Source organism: Mandrillus leucophaeus, unplaced genomic scaffold (assembly GCF_000951045.1).
Source record: "Mandrillus leucophaeus isolate KB7577 unplaced genomic scaffold, Mleu.le_1.0 Scaffold275, whole genome shotgun sequence".
Lineage (NCBI taxonomy): Eukaryota > Metazoa > Chordata > Mammalia > Primates > Cercopithecidae > Mandrillus > Mandrillus leucophaeus.
The window spans coordinates 1,570,122-1,583,077 of NW_012102865.1; the positions used below are offsets into that span (position 1 = coordinate 1,570,122).

At 35.5% G+C, this 12,956-nt stretch overlaps 1 long non-coding RNA gene across 1 annotated transcript in view; it reads left to right on the forward strand.

Annotated features, from left to right (window-relative positions):
- LOC105543109 overlaps window positions 1-8,214 on the forward strand; it is a 426,929-nt gene extending 418,715 nt beyond the window's left edge. Inside the window, exon 6 of the long non-coding RNA XR_001006578.1 lies at window positions 5,921-8,214. This is a non-coding gene — a long non-coding RNA (uncharacterized LOC105543109). The remainder of the gene's footprint in view (window positions 1-5,920) is intronic.
- Window positions 8,215-12,956: the final 4,742 nt, after the last annotated feature.

Consider the following 12,956-nt stretch of genomic DNA (forward strand, 5'->3'; position numbering starts at 1 on the left):
TCTTCTAGAAACATGGTTGAATACTTTGAAGTTAGGAATCAGGTTGCTTCCATCTTGTTGCTCTGGTAGAAATGAAAGGAGAAAAATAAAGGCACTGCACTCCCTTTTAAGGAAACAATTTGGAATTTTTACAAACAGAATCTACTACGCCCTTAGAACTTAATCACAAGTTACACAAAGTTTTGGAGAAGAGGGGTGAATGAAAATGCAGACTTAATTCTAGGTAGTTATTTACCCAGCTAAAAATCAGAAGAAAAAAAGGAGTAGATATTGAAGAAAAACTATGAACCTGTCATAATGAACATCAACAATTTTGAAGCATCTGATAATAAATGAACCTAACCATAATATGAGGACATTTTATCTCAACCTTCTCCTTAAATAATATATTTTGCTTAGAAAGATATGCAGATTTCTTTATAACACATTTTATGACACATTTTAACACCTGTCTTATTCAGGTGATTCATATCCTGAAAAGATTGGAACCCTTCCATGTTCAACTGGAAAGATAATATTACTGGTTGCAAATGCAGTTAAATTTACTATTCCAATGTTAGTAAACTTACTAGTCTTGAACTATTTTAAAACAATTTAAGATATTTTCACATTATCTAAAGATAACTAGGTTTTTTACAAAATAAATGAAAGTCTGGGGAGGGACAAAAGAAAAAGAAACAAAATAAAGTCTTATAGATCAATAATAGCAAATGTTCATTGTATAAAATTATAAAATGAAAAATTCCAGACTAAATAGAAAAACAAAAACATTATTAATCTCATCAGCCAGAGAATATCTCCTATTATCATGCAATGTAAACTCATGTGTCCTATCTCTCTCCCCCATCACATACATGCACTCAATATTTTTATAATCTTTTGTCACCTGTTTTTCAATTGTTACATATTGAATACTTTCCCACATATTATTTTATCATATGCTTATTGTGTTACTGTCTTATGATACACTAATACAATTTATTTAACCAGTCAGCTCACAGATATACATTGAATTTACTTCCACCTTATTTTTAACTAATATAAACACTACTATGTTGATAAATACACTTATATATAATTATATGTAATGATTCCCTGTGGATATTCATTGGAACAGATGATAATGGCCTGAATGAAGGTAATGGCAGTGGGATTAGAAAGGCAAAGAGGGATCAGAGAAAATTTAGAAGGTAGAATTAATAGAGTCAAGTGATCGACTGTATAGTTGAATGATATCAGGAAAACCAAAATAATTACCTCCTAACATTATGCTGTTGCTCTGTTTTTGTCCACTCATTTGATCTATAATGTTTATTGCTTTCATGGGAAGGAAGATGCAATCAAGAATAGAATAAACAGAGGATTTGAAGTGACGGTTAGATTATTTTTTAAACTTATAGCAAGTGTAATGAGCTCTAAACAAATTGGTCTGGTTTGGAAGAGATAGAATCGTAAGAAAGAAATGGTTTTACTTTTAATTTCTAAAGTGCATGGCCAGAAATATTAACCTAATCCTAGAGACCTGGATCATAGAATTTATCATAGTTAACTATCAAACAGAGAAGACTTTACGATACGATCTGAAGGTAGTCATCCATCATATAGAACACCATGAAACTTTCCAGACTGGGGTCAGTGAAGAGACTAGTGTCCTAGAGAGAGAAGATAAAATTGAATATAGGAAAATATTCCTTATTTGACTCCTAGTTTTACACTAGTGGTCACTAGTGTCCTAGAGAGAGAAGAGAAAATTGAATATAGGCAAACATTCCCTATTTCACTGCTAGTTTTACAACCTCTGTGGGAGGGAGTGAAAATCAGAGATGTGTAATTCCACCTTCATTATACACTAAATTTTCATACATTCTAGAATATTCTAGTCCATTTTAACATTGTAGATACAATAGTAATAACTATTGTTCTAGATTTTCTTTTCCTTTTCAGTGAGTGAATTAAGAACCTTGAAAACTGGAATCTTTTTTTCATGGGGCTTATCCAGGGGTAGCATAGGGCATAGTCTTTTTTTGTTTTTTCTAAGTTTCATTCAGACTTTAGTTTTTCTTCTTTTGTCTTTATGCAGATAATCAAATCTTGATCCTTAGCAGATAGGCTCAATTATTCACTTACTCAGTCAACAAATACATTAAATACCTTCCATATGGAAAGCAAATTATTTTAAGTTGTAAAATTAGTTTCAGCTACATTTTATTGTATTGTATTTTTTTAATGTTAATTGAACACATCAAGGCTTTTATGCTGGTTGGAGCATATGCTTCACACAGATCTCACTTGGTATTTTAGGATTGTAATTAGAAATAAAGCAGGCCAGGCGCAGTGACTCACGCCTGTAATCCTCTCACTTTGGGAGGCTGAGGCAGGTGGATCACCTGAGGTCAGGAGTTTGAGACCTGCCTGGCCAACATGGCGAAACTCCATCTCTACTAAAAATACAAAAATTAGCCAGGCGTGGTGGCACATGCCTATAATCTCAGCTGCTTGGGAGGCTGAGGCAGGAGAATTGCTTGAACCTGGGAGGTTGCAGTAAGCCAAGATCGCACCACTGCACTCCAACCTAGGTGGCAGCGAGACTTTTAAACAAACTACAACAACAAAAAACAAAGCACACACACACACAAACACACCTACCCACAAGCCTGTAAGAAATATTGATGATGGAGCTAAAGAAACTGTGCAAAGAAACAGTTCAGAAAGACTGTCATGGCACATCTTTTCAAAATCATTGACTAAACACACCAAGAGGGAAAAAAAAGTATGATTTCTTTGTTAGTGCTTCTAATATCTTTCCCGAGAATTAAAGTGGAACAGAGAATCCGGTGAAATTTGGTGCTTTGCATCATTAGTAAGCTCATATCTGCAAGCTAATCATGTGTGATGAGACTAAAATGTAAAAGCATTTGAATCAATAGCTCTTTCAGATGTTTTTCTGATAAAATTGCTTCATTTACTTTCCTAACTAATTTATATAAGTGAAAAGATTAAGAGAAAAACTTGTAGTAGGAGTAACAAGATCCAAATAATGTATTGAACTTCATTGTTTTAGTTGGCATCTTTGCAAGCCTTTTAATAATCTGATCTCAGAAACATCTATCTTAGAAAGGGGTATAATTTCTGGCTTCATTTACTTGAAAATAAGTTAGGATCATAAGCAGAAGTTAGGTTACTTCTACCTGGAAATTAATCAGAAATTTGATTTTGCCCTTTGGTGTTGCTTTCCTGCCCCCAGACCTCAACACACCTTCTGTCATACAATCCTAAAGCTCCCTTTCTTGCATCGTGGCAGTTTAAAGGAATTTGAAGTTGTGGATTTCCATATTTACATAATTATATACTGAATATATAATATAATAGGGTAGGGTAAAGTGTTTTTAAAAGATGTGACATCTTAAAGAAAATCCACAGATATCATAAGTGATTCTAATTTATTGGCAAATTTCAGGCTATGTTCTTAGTCATATTTCTGCTAGAAGAAACCTACTTTCCATTTTGTGTTTTCTCATTTGCATTACTGCAAAGTTATTCATGCATATGAAAAGGATATTATTCATCTCCATATTCCTTTCTCTCCTTATTCCAAACCCAATGGGTTCATGAGTTATACACAAAGAAACACGCTGCTATATCTATATGTTTATACGTAGATATCTATGTGATTCAAATTTGGTATTACAGCTGGATAGCAACCCCAAGTGATAGCATTATGTGCTACATGTGTCTTATTACATCATTAATGACATACCAAAATTGTCAAATATGTTGAAATCCAATAATTGTAACTGACAAGCTTTAGCATGATTTGCCTGCATTGGGAATGAAAAAGAAATAGAGGAATATATTTCTGAATTCTTCCTCAAAGTGCATATGGATGTATGATAAGCTCTTGTTTCTTACCTGCTGATATTTTTAGTGAGATGTTGTTTTCACAGTATTCAAGGTAACTGGTTTCTGAAGTTTTTATGTGCATAAAGCCATATGATCTCCTAAATTGAAATTCCAGTGGTATTCCAGAAAGAACTATGAAGGTGAACTGGCAAGAAGAAAAATGACCAACCTGACAGGGCTTTTCCCTTTCTCTAGCATTTGAATCTTCTTATCTCAATATCCCAAGGAAATCATTTCACTGGAAAGTTTAGGCAGAATCCACAGAAAAAAAATTTCTCTTTCCCACTCTCCAGTTCTCCTACCCCTTAGAAAAGCAAATGGTATTGCTTCAATTCCTGAAAGTTTTCCTTAATATATCTTGGCATTTGCAAGGCAGAGGAAAATAGGGTTGACAGTGAATTTCATGGACACAGACCTCATTCATGACAATGATGAGGTAGTCAAGAATTCTCACCCTTTGTGTCCTGCTTTATCTGTATTTAGGGATGGCATGAAGGAGAAGAAAGAGGAAGCTTATACTTTTCTCTTTAAAATTAATTCCCATTTAGCCATTAAAGAGTGGAATCGTTTTTAAGCCCAGAAGACATTGTAATTGCATTTTCCTTTTCAATAATTGTAGCAGATATTAAAGTGAATAGACAATGGCAGTCACATACAGAATAACCTGGTTTCCTAGATAGACCCACTTGTCGGAGATCAAACGGCTACAGCACATTTAGGGTTACACTCTCTTTCCCTTCCTCCTTATTCTCAACTGCAGTGGAGCTTTTTCCAAAGTTGCCATGGTAACACTATATCTGGCTGCTAGCTCTGTCGTAAGTTATTGAACTGAGACTGGCTTTTGGTTTAGCAGATAATTAGGTTCTGTCTCACAGGTTCATTTTCCTGTGACTGGGACGTGAATATGACCTACAGCTGGCCTCAATTTCAGTGTCACAGACAAAACTTTAACCCTTCCAAGCTCCTCTGGCACACTCCTGAGCACTGCTTGTGTGGTAGAGGAAGTCCAGTGTAGCTCACTCATACCTTGGGGAGGATTACCAAGCCCTCATTTTATTTTTTATCTTTAGCATAACACTAAAGAAAATATAGTTAAGGTTGTACACATAGAGTATTTTCAAAATTAAAAATATAACAACAACGTGATATATAGTTATATATTTTATATATACTACACGAAACTTTTTGCAGTCATATTATTTCCTTGATTCTCTAATAATTTTTAAGTCACACTGAAATTTCATTTGTTATAATTAGGAATCCACAGAATTTCAATTTCAAAACCTCTATTCTCAGAAATATTAGGTGGGTATTTTTATTCTCAGCTTTAAGAACTGTTTGCCAGTTCATTTACACCCCTCTCTCTACTCTTATATACCCTGAATTATAGATGACATTAAAAGGTTCCATTGGAGTCACAGGCAGACCCATGTGACAGGGAACACCGCTACCACTCTACTAAATGCCAAAATGTTCATTCCCAGGGCTTAAATCTTGCTGGTTTGGAAAACCAGCTACTTTTGAATGTTTCATTTGGAAGATTTCAATCAGTTAAATAGCTGCCCTTTGTTTAAGACAAAGAAAGAAACATAACTTTGGGAACAGATATTGAATTCACAATATCCATGGCAACACAGAGAGCTGTGGAATTACTAAGAGAAGATGTACCTTTGTATGTCAAACAATGGGAAAGACCTTCAAGGAAATCAGTTTAAAATTTTTAGTGTATGTCGCGTAGAAGCTTAACATGAACAGGTAAGAAAGGAATAGGGAGAGTTGAGTTTACCAGAATTAAAACATGAGTTAAAGGAATTCCATACCTTAATTGGCTGAAGGATCACCTAACCATGTTAATAGTGAGAAGTAAAATTTGTGAAAGGGAAGATTAGAAGATTCAACAATCGCATATTGGACTTACGATGTGTGTGTGTGTGCGCGTGTGTGTGCGCACGTGCGCGTGCACATGCCCCTCATAGACTGTATTCTATTTTAATCCATGCCTTTCATTCTCAAACTCTAGATGACAAGAGCACCTCAAAGGCAGCAGCCTCTAGGAGCAGCCATGGTCCCAGAGTTGTCCCACGGATGCAGAAAACGTAATGGAGGAGTCTGAGGTCAGAATGGGAAAAGGTTTTAAAAAGTAAAAAGGGTAGCTAATATGTGAGGAACCGATTGCTGTGCATTATTTTCCACTGAACAGACCTTCTTTTAACTTCTAATCTCAAGCACAGAGCAGCTGTTGTTTTCAATATTAAAGATCAGTGTTTGTTGAATGAATGTGTAAATTCTTTCCCAATCTCTGTTCCATGAAGTAAGAACTAAGTTAGCATTCAATCATAAAGAGGACATAGAAAGTCTGCAGGCATTTTTGATCAAAAATCCTTTTAACTGTCTTCTCATGGTTCCCGGTAACACCTAAGCCCAAAAAACTCAGGTCATTTCTTGCCTGTACTGTTGCAATAGCCTCATAATAACTGGTCTTCTCCTTTATCAACCACAGTAGTCTCCACGACATAAAGAAGAGAGGGTGCTACAGTGTAAATTATTTCAAATTGGCACCCTCCTTGTAATTTCCCAGTGGTTTTTCCTGTCATAAGAATAACATGCAAAACTCCTTGCCTGCGAAGCCAGATATGACCTTGCCCCTGTCTACCTTACTGCCATCATCTCTCATGACTCTTCCCCTTTTTCACTCTCCATCTTGCCTTTTCCCAGCCATGCCTGCTAGTAAGCCTTAGCCTATGGTCTCTCTGCCAGGGATGCATGACTGGCTCCTTTACTTTATTCTGATCTCTCTGCTCAAATGTCATCTTTTTAGAGATACCTTTCCTAAACATCTTTAAAAGCACCCCATTCACTGTGGAACACCTTTCTTGCTTTAAGTTTTCTTCATAGTGCTTATCACTTCCTGATATTATATTAGACAACAAGCAAATAAATGTATGCCTATATGCTGTTCCCACTAAAACATAAGCTCCGTTTGAACAGGAGCCTTGATTATTCATGAGTATACCCCCAGTGCCCAGAACCTAGTAGGGCTTTAATAAATATTAGGGCTTTAATAAATATTAGATTAATTTGTTGAATGAAAAAATGAATGAATAATTGAATAAAGATATCCAGGTAGAGTGTCTGGGCAGCCCAACTTATGTGAAGCCAGTATAAGAATATTTCTGTGACAAAATGAATGCAATTATTCCTCTAAATGATGAAATTGCACGAGTCCACGAGGATAAAATTAAGCACGTAGTTTAGATTTCTGCTAGTCTCTTCTTCAGATTGAGGAAAAGCAAAGAAATTGAGCTTATTGCCACCTCATTCTTACATGAACTAAATCCAGAATAAAACATCATTTATATACCAAACACATGCCTACCTCAGCCACTCATGGAATACTTTATCTTTAAAGGGACAGATAGTAAATATTTTTGGCTTTGGGGACCGTACAGTCTGTGTCACCACTACTCAGCACTTCTGTTGAGGTGTGGAATCAGCCCTAGACAACACATAAACAAATAGGTGTGGCTCTGTTCCAATAAAATGTTATTTGTAAAACCAGGAAATCGGCAGATTTAGCCCACAGGCTGTAGTTTGCTGACCCTTGAATTAGAGAGTCTTCCCCAAATCCTCTTCCCAAGTTCTTGAAAGAATGCCCATAGGACCGTGGCTCCCTCACCTGGTTCTTTCAAGAAATTAGACAAATTCAGAGATGGTTGGAGGGTGGAATGCCTACCTGTGACTTCACTATTTAGCCTGATTTCTTTCCTTTTATCTCTTTAAAGTGAGTCAGGTCTTAATGTTAAACTGTCTCTAAAGTAGCAATAACTGGGCCATGTCAAATACTCCCAATGACAAAATTTCTTCTTGGAGAATGAATGAGGGTTGCATACAGCGGTGTGTTGGCAAATGTTTAGCAACTGGCTCTCTTACTGATTTCTGTAGTGTAAATTCTCCCATCCTGGCCATCTGAAACTACCAGTATGATGTCACTTAATGTACAGTTGGGAAAAGACAGTCTCTTGAATCAGTATGAGCTGGGTCCAACCCACTGCTGAACACTTATGTAAAAGCTACAATAGCTCTGCTCACTGCCATTGCAAAGTCTGGAGGAAAGAGTAGTGGGCTTGATAGGAGCAATTGGTTGGATAATCTTTTGCAATGCCAATAAATAATGAAAAAGTATATAAATATGCTGTATAGAAAGCTCTCAAGTTCAGTGTTTGGTTAAAATACATATTCAGTAAATGGTAGCTATTATCGTCTTAGTTTAAGTTACTGAAAGCATTAAAATTAAATGTGTAGCTACAGACTCAATCCAGTTTTAATGTCATTGTGTTAATAAGGCCTCTTAACATTGAAGCAACAAAGATAAAGGAATTTTTTTGTAGCTATTCACGATTCTGCCCAGTTCAAGGTAAAGATAGCAACAAAATACTCCAACCAGAATAAAAGAAGTCTCCGCTTGACTGCAGCTCTTCACAACACTTCACAAGGGTCAAGCTGTGTTAGTTTCCTTCAGTGTTAAACAGAATGCATCTTAGGAGACTAGTTCAACTATTGATTAAATAGTAGGTTCAAGTTGACTATAATCCCGACTAATACACTCTAAGACCAGGGATGGGCCAACAGAAGAATAAAGTTTTCCACTGAAGTTTCGAGGCAAACACTCAGATAGAAGTAGTAATATGGATGCCTTATATTATTTGGTCCCATACAATACTGTCCCAGCCCAGTTGTGCAAAACTGGTGGAATAAAAGGCAAAAATATTGACAACAGTTTCGGTAACTGGATTCCAAAATGGACGTCCATCTAAGAGAAATTAATGGAAAAAAAGTATATGGACCTTGAAAGACATTAATACACAGTTTAGTTTTAAACACTCAGTTTTTGTTAGAAAAGGCTAATATTTGCTGTTTTGAACACTACAAAAGTGCTTTTTGAACTATTTACTCGCAAACCTCCTCCACCCATTCCACTCCATCTATAATGCTTTCTGCACACCTATGAAAGGTATGACTTCGTGTTTGCTCTGTGAAGTAAAGTTAAAAAGGAAGCATTTCTTTTTACATTCTAGCTAATGTGGATATTTTTCTCACGCTTCTATTCGCACATAATTCAGGTACATTAGTTTTGAAGTTTTTAATCTGCTATGCATCCTGAGGGCTCTCTGTTCTAGATCAACGTTATCTGTGGAACAGCAGCCACGTCCTGGGCAGAAATATTTCTCCCTATTGTCCAAATATTACTGAATCGGTTGAGTTTTCTCTGTTTTCAATGAATTATTCCATATGTTTCTTTGCTACATTTTCTTTTGGCTTTCTGTTCACAGTAAATGATAGCTTTTGTTTTTAAAAACTTATGTTATGAAAATTCCAAATATATGCCGATTAGAGAGAATAGCATAATGAACCTCTATGTGCTTATCACACATATAGTTCAACTAATTAAATTATATCAATTTATGGCCAATCTGGTTTCATTTATTACATCATTCGCTCATTCCTAACTCCCTGGATTATTTTGAAGTGAACTCATACATCATATAATATCCATATATCAATAAATATCTCAGTATGCATCTTTAAAAAGACGGCACTGTTTTTTAAACCTCAATAGCATAATGACACCTACCAATATTTACAGTATTTCCTTAGTATTATCAAATTCCATAAGTCTGCAAGCTTCTGATTATCTCATTTTTTGTTTATACAGTTAATTTGTTTGAATGAAGACGGCATTTGATTGACATGTTTCTGAAGTCCCTTTTAATCTATAGGTTCCCCTCTCATTTAATCTTTTGCAACTTATTTATTGATGAAACTGGATTTTTTGTCCTTTATTGGTTCTCTCATTCTGAAATTTGCTGTAATGTCATTAACCGTGTTCTTCTTTCCTGTATTTTCTGCAAGCTTTGAGGTAGGCAAAAATATTTTAATCAGATTCCTTTTTTTTTTAATTTTAGCAAGATTTACTCATAAATAATATTGTATATGTTCACAAAAATAGAAATAAAAATTGAAGTAAAAAAAGAAATAACAGCAAAAGGACAGAAATTTTTAATAAATAATATTGTAATAAATCCTAACACAACATAGAGAACCTGACTTTACTGAAGTTAGTGGGAGGATATTTGTGATTTTAAAACTATATATTATGGTTATGTCATCTAGAAATCAAATATTCAAGCTCATATGTTAAAATTAGTCATCGTTACGTTTTTCCAAAATAAAAAATAAAACGAAACCAACCTTAACCATCAGTGATTCCATCAACTGAGCAAGTTTGAGTAGCATTACCCTGGTGAATATCGTACTATCGATTATTCTACTCTTTGTACCTGAAACTGGGTAACAGTATGAAGAACATCCTGAACAAATACAGGATACATATTTAGACCTTGTCCAATCTAGAGGAATACTTGGTTTTCATCAGAATGAAGAATGCGGAGTATTGTTTTAGAACCAGACTTCTTTGATGACCCTTAAGTAAACAAGGCATCAGAATTTTAGGGGGTTCTTGTGATGGAGCACAATGAGGCATTTTAGCTTACTCTAAGAAAATAGTTCATCCCTGTCAATATCCTGGGAAGCAGAGTTCAGATAAAACTATGAAGACACAATGTGAAATGTCAGTTGTCTTTGCAAAACGTAAGTGTATGGGAATGGGGGAAAAGTATGTAATTATTTATGGCTTTTCAAAAATGTATGGCTTTTAAAAAGCCATCTCTATAGTGCCTTTTTGATTCCTCTTCTGAAAAAATAAACCTGGAAAAATTAGTAGTCTTTAATTTATAGTTAGTTAGCACATTATGACAGAACTTTAATCTCATATCTCACTTGATAGAAATGAAATAATACGTTTTCCCATTATATAATTATTGAAGTTAATTAAATATAGTTAGTATTCCATTTACATTGATGCTTTTTGTTCAAATCTATGGTGTTATGTATAAATATGCCAGTTATTCAGTAAAACATCACTAAAATTAGACCTATATTGTTTTGAAACTGTTAGAGAATATCTTCTTCGAATTCTGAGAGCTGTATTATATTAGTTTAACTAGTTATCTTCACATTCTGAAGTTCCCCGAATCTATTTTAATTTTATATCAGGAATTGGAGAGATTTTTCGAGAAAAATGTTACTTGAATTCACCAAACGCAATGTGGGAATTTTGACCCACTTCTTGTACTTCTATTTTCCTGCTCCTTTTGCCCCCGTAGGAAGAATATAAACATTTTGCTTACTGTAACACATTGCTTTGTTATGATATATTATTGTTACCATTTTTTTTAAAAAAGAATGTTTCTATGTTTTAATTAAGCTCCTTCATCTAATATGTAATTTTAAAGTTATTATTTCATATAATATCTAACTTGCCACAGTTAGGAACCTGGAGCAGGCTGAACCTTTGGATAAAATGATGCCGTTGTTATGAAAATACAAAAGCATAGACCAGGCGCGGCGGCTTGCACCTGTAATTCTAGCACTTTGGGAAGCCGAGGTGGTTGGATCATTTGAGGTCAGGAGGTCAAAACCAGCCTGGCCAACACAGCAAAACCCCATCTCTACTAAAAATACAAAAATTAGCCTGAAATGGTGGTGGACACCTGTAGTCCCAGCTACTCTGGAGGCTGAGGCAGAAGAATCACTTGAACCCGTAGGTAGAGGTTGCAGTGAGCTGAGATTGCACCACTACACTCCAGCCTGGGCGACAGAGTGAGACTCTGTCTCAAAAAATAATAAATAAATAAATATAAAAAGAAAGAAAACCATAGCTGTAGGCAACTTCAAGCTTATAATTTTGCAGAGCAATAGCAGTAAGATACTCTGTACAAAGTTAAGTCAGGGATTATTGCACATCTCATATGATGAGATTCTTTTTTTAAAAAGTTTTATTTTATTGTCATAAGACAATAAAGTGTCTATAAAATGTCTATATGACAGCACTTTGAATATTGGAGGTCAGTTTTCACGTCCTTCTCCCCAGACAAACCTTTAGTTTGTTACAATAATTTGTAAGGATCTCTGGAATTATGGCATTATTGTTATGTATCTACGTGAACTTACGATAAAGTTTTCCAGACCACAGAGTCTGCCCCAAATTTTGGAGTTTAACTGAACGAAATTAGAATCCAGCTACAAAGTTAAAGAGTAGACCACCTTTACTTCTGACACCCACCACTAGTTCCATATTGCCCCTAATCACCTTCAGATTCCATAATTTACTAGAAATACTCACAGAACTCACTGAAACTTATTATACTCACCGTTTTATTTATTACAGGGGAATGATTCATAAAGTCAGTCAAAGAAAGAGATACATGGTACAGAGTCTGGAAGGGTTCCAAATGGGAGATTTTTGCTGTCTTTAGGATGTATGCCTCTTCTACTACTGATGTGTGACGATATATTTTTGGCCCATTTTGTGTTGGTATAATAGAATACCATACACTGGGTAGTTAATAATGAACAGAAATTGATTTATCACAGTTCTGGAGGCTGGGAAGTCCAAGACCAAGCGACCAGCATCTGGGCCTTCTCAGTATGTTATCCCATGGCAGAAGGTGGAAGGGCAAGAGAGGGAGAGAGAGTAAAAGAGGGACAAGAGGGTCAGTCTACCCCTTTTGTAACAAACTCACTCCCATGATAACAGCGTAGATCCATTCGCTTTGCCCTCATGGACTAATCACCTCTCATTAGGCCCTGCCACTCAACACTCTGGAATTGGATATTTAATTTTTAAATGCACGCTTTTGGGGAGAAGTATTCAAAACATTGCAATGCACAAGAAGTACTATCAAACAGGGAAGCTCTACTGAGCTTCTGTGCTCAAAGATTTTGTTGGAATTTCAATACATAGGCATGATTGATTGATTGATTAATAATATAGCAAGTTGTCCAAAGAGCCCATCATGAATAACAAAGACATTCCTATTACCTGGTGAATTTCCAGTGTTTAGAGGTTACCTCCAAAGAACCAGGTACAAAGACTAGGCCTCTCTTTGAGTGAGGCCAAATTTCTTTCTATGCTGTATCATTTGCTATTTTCTTGG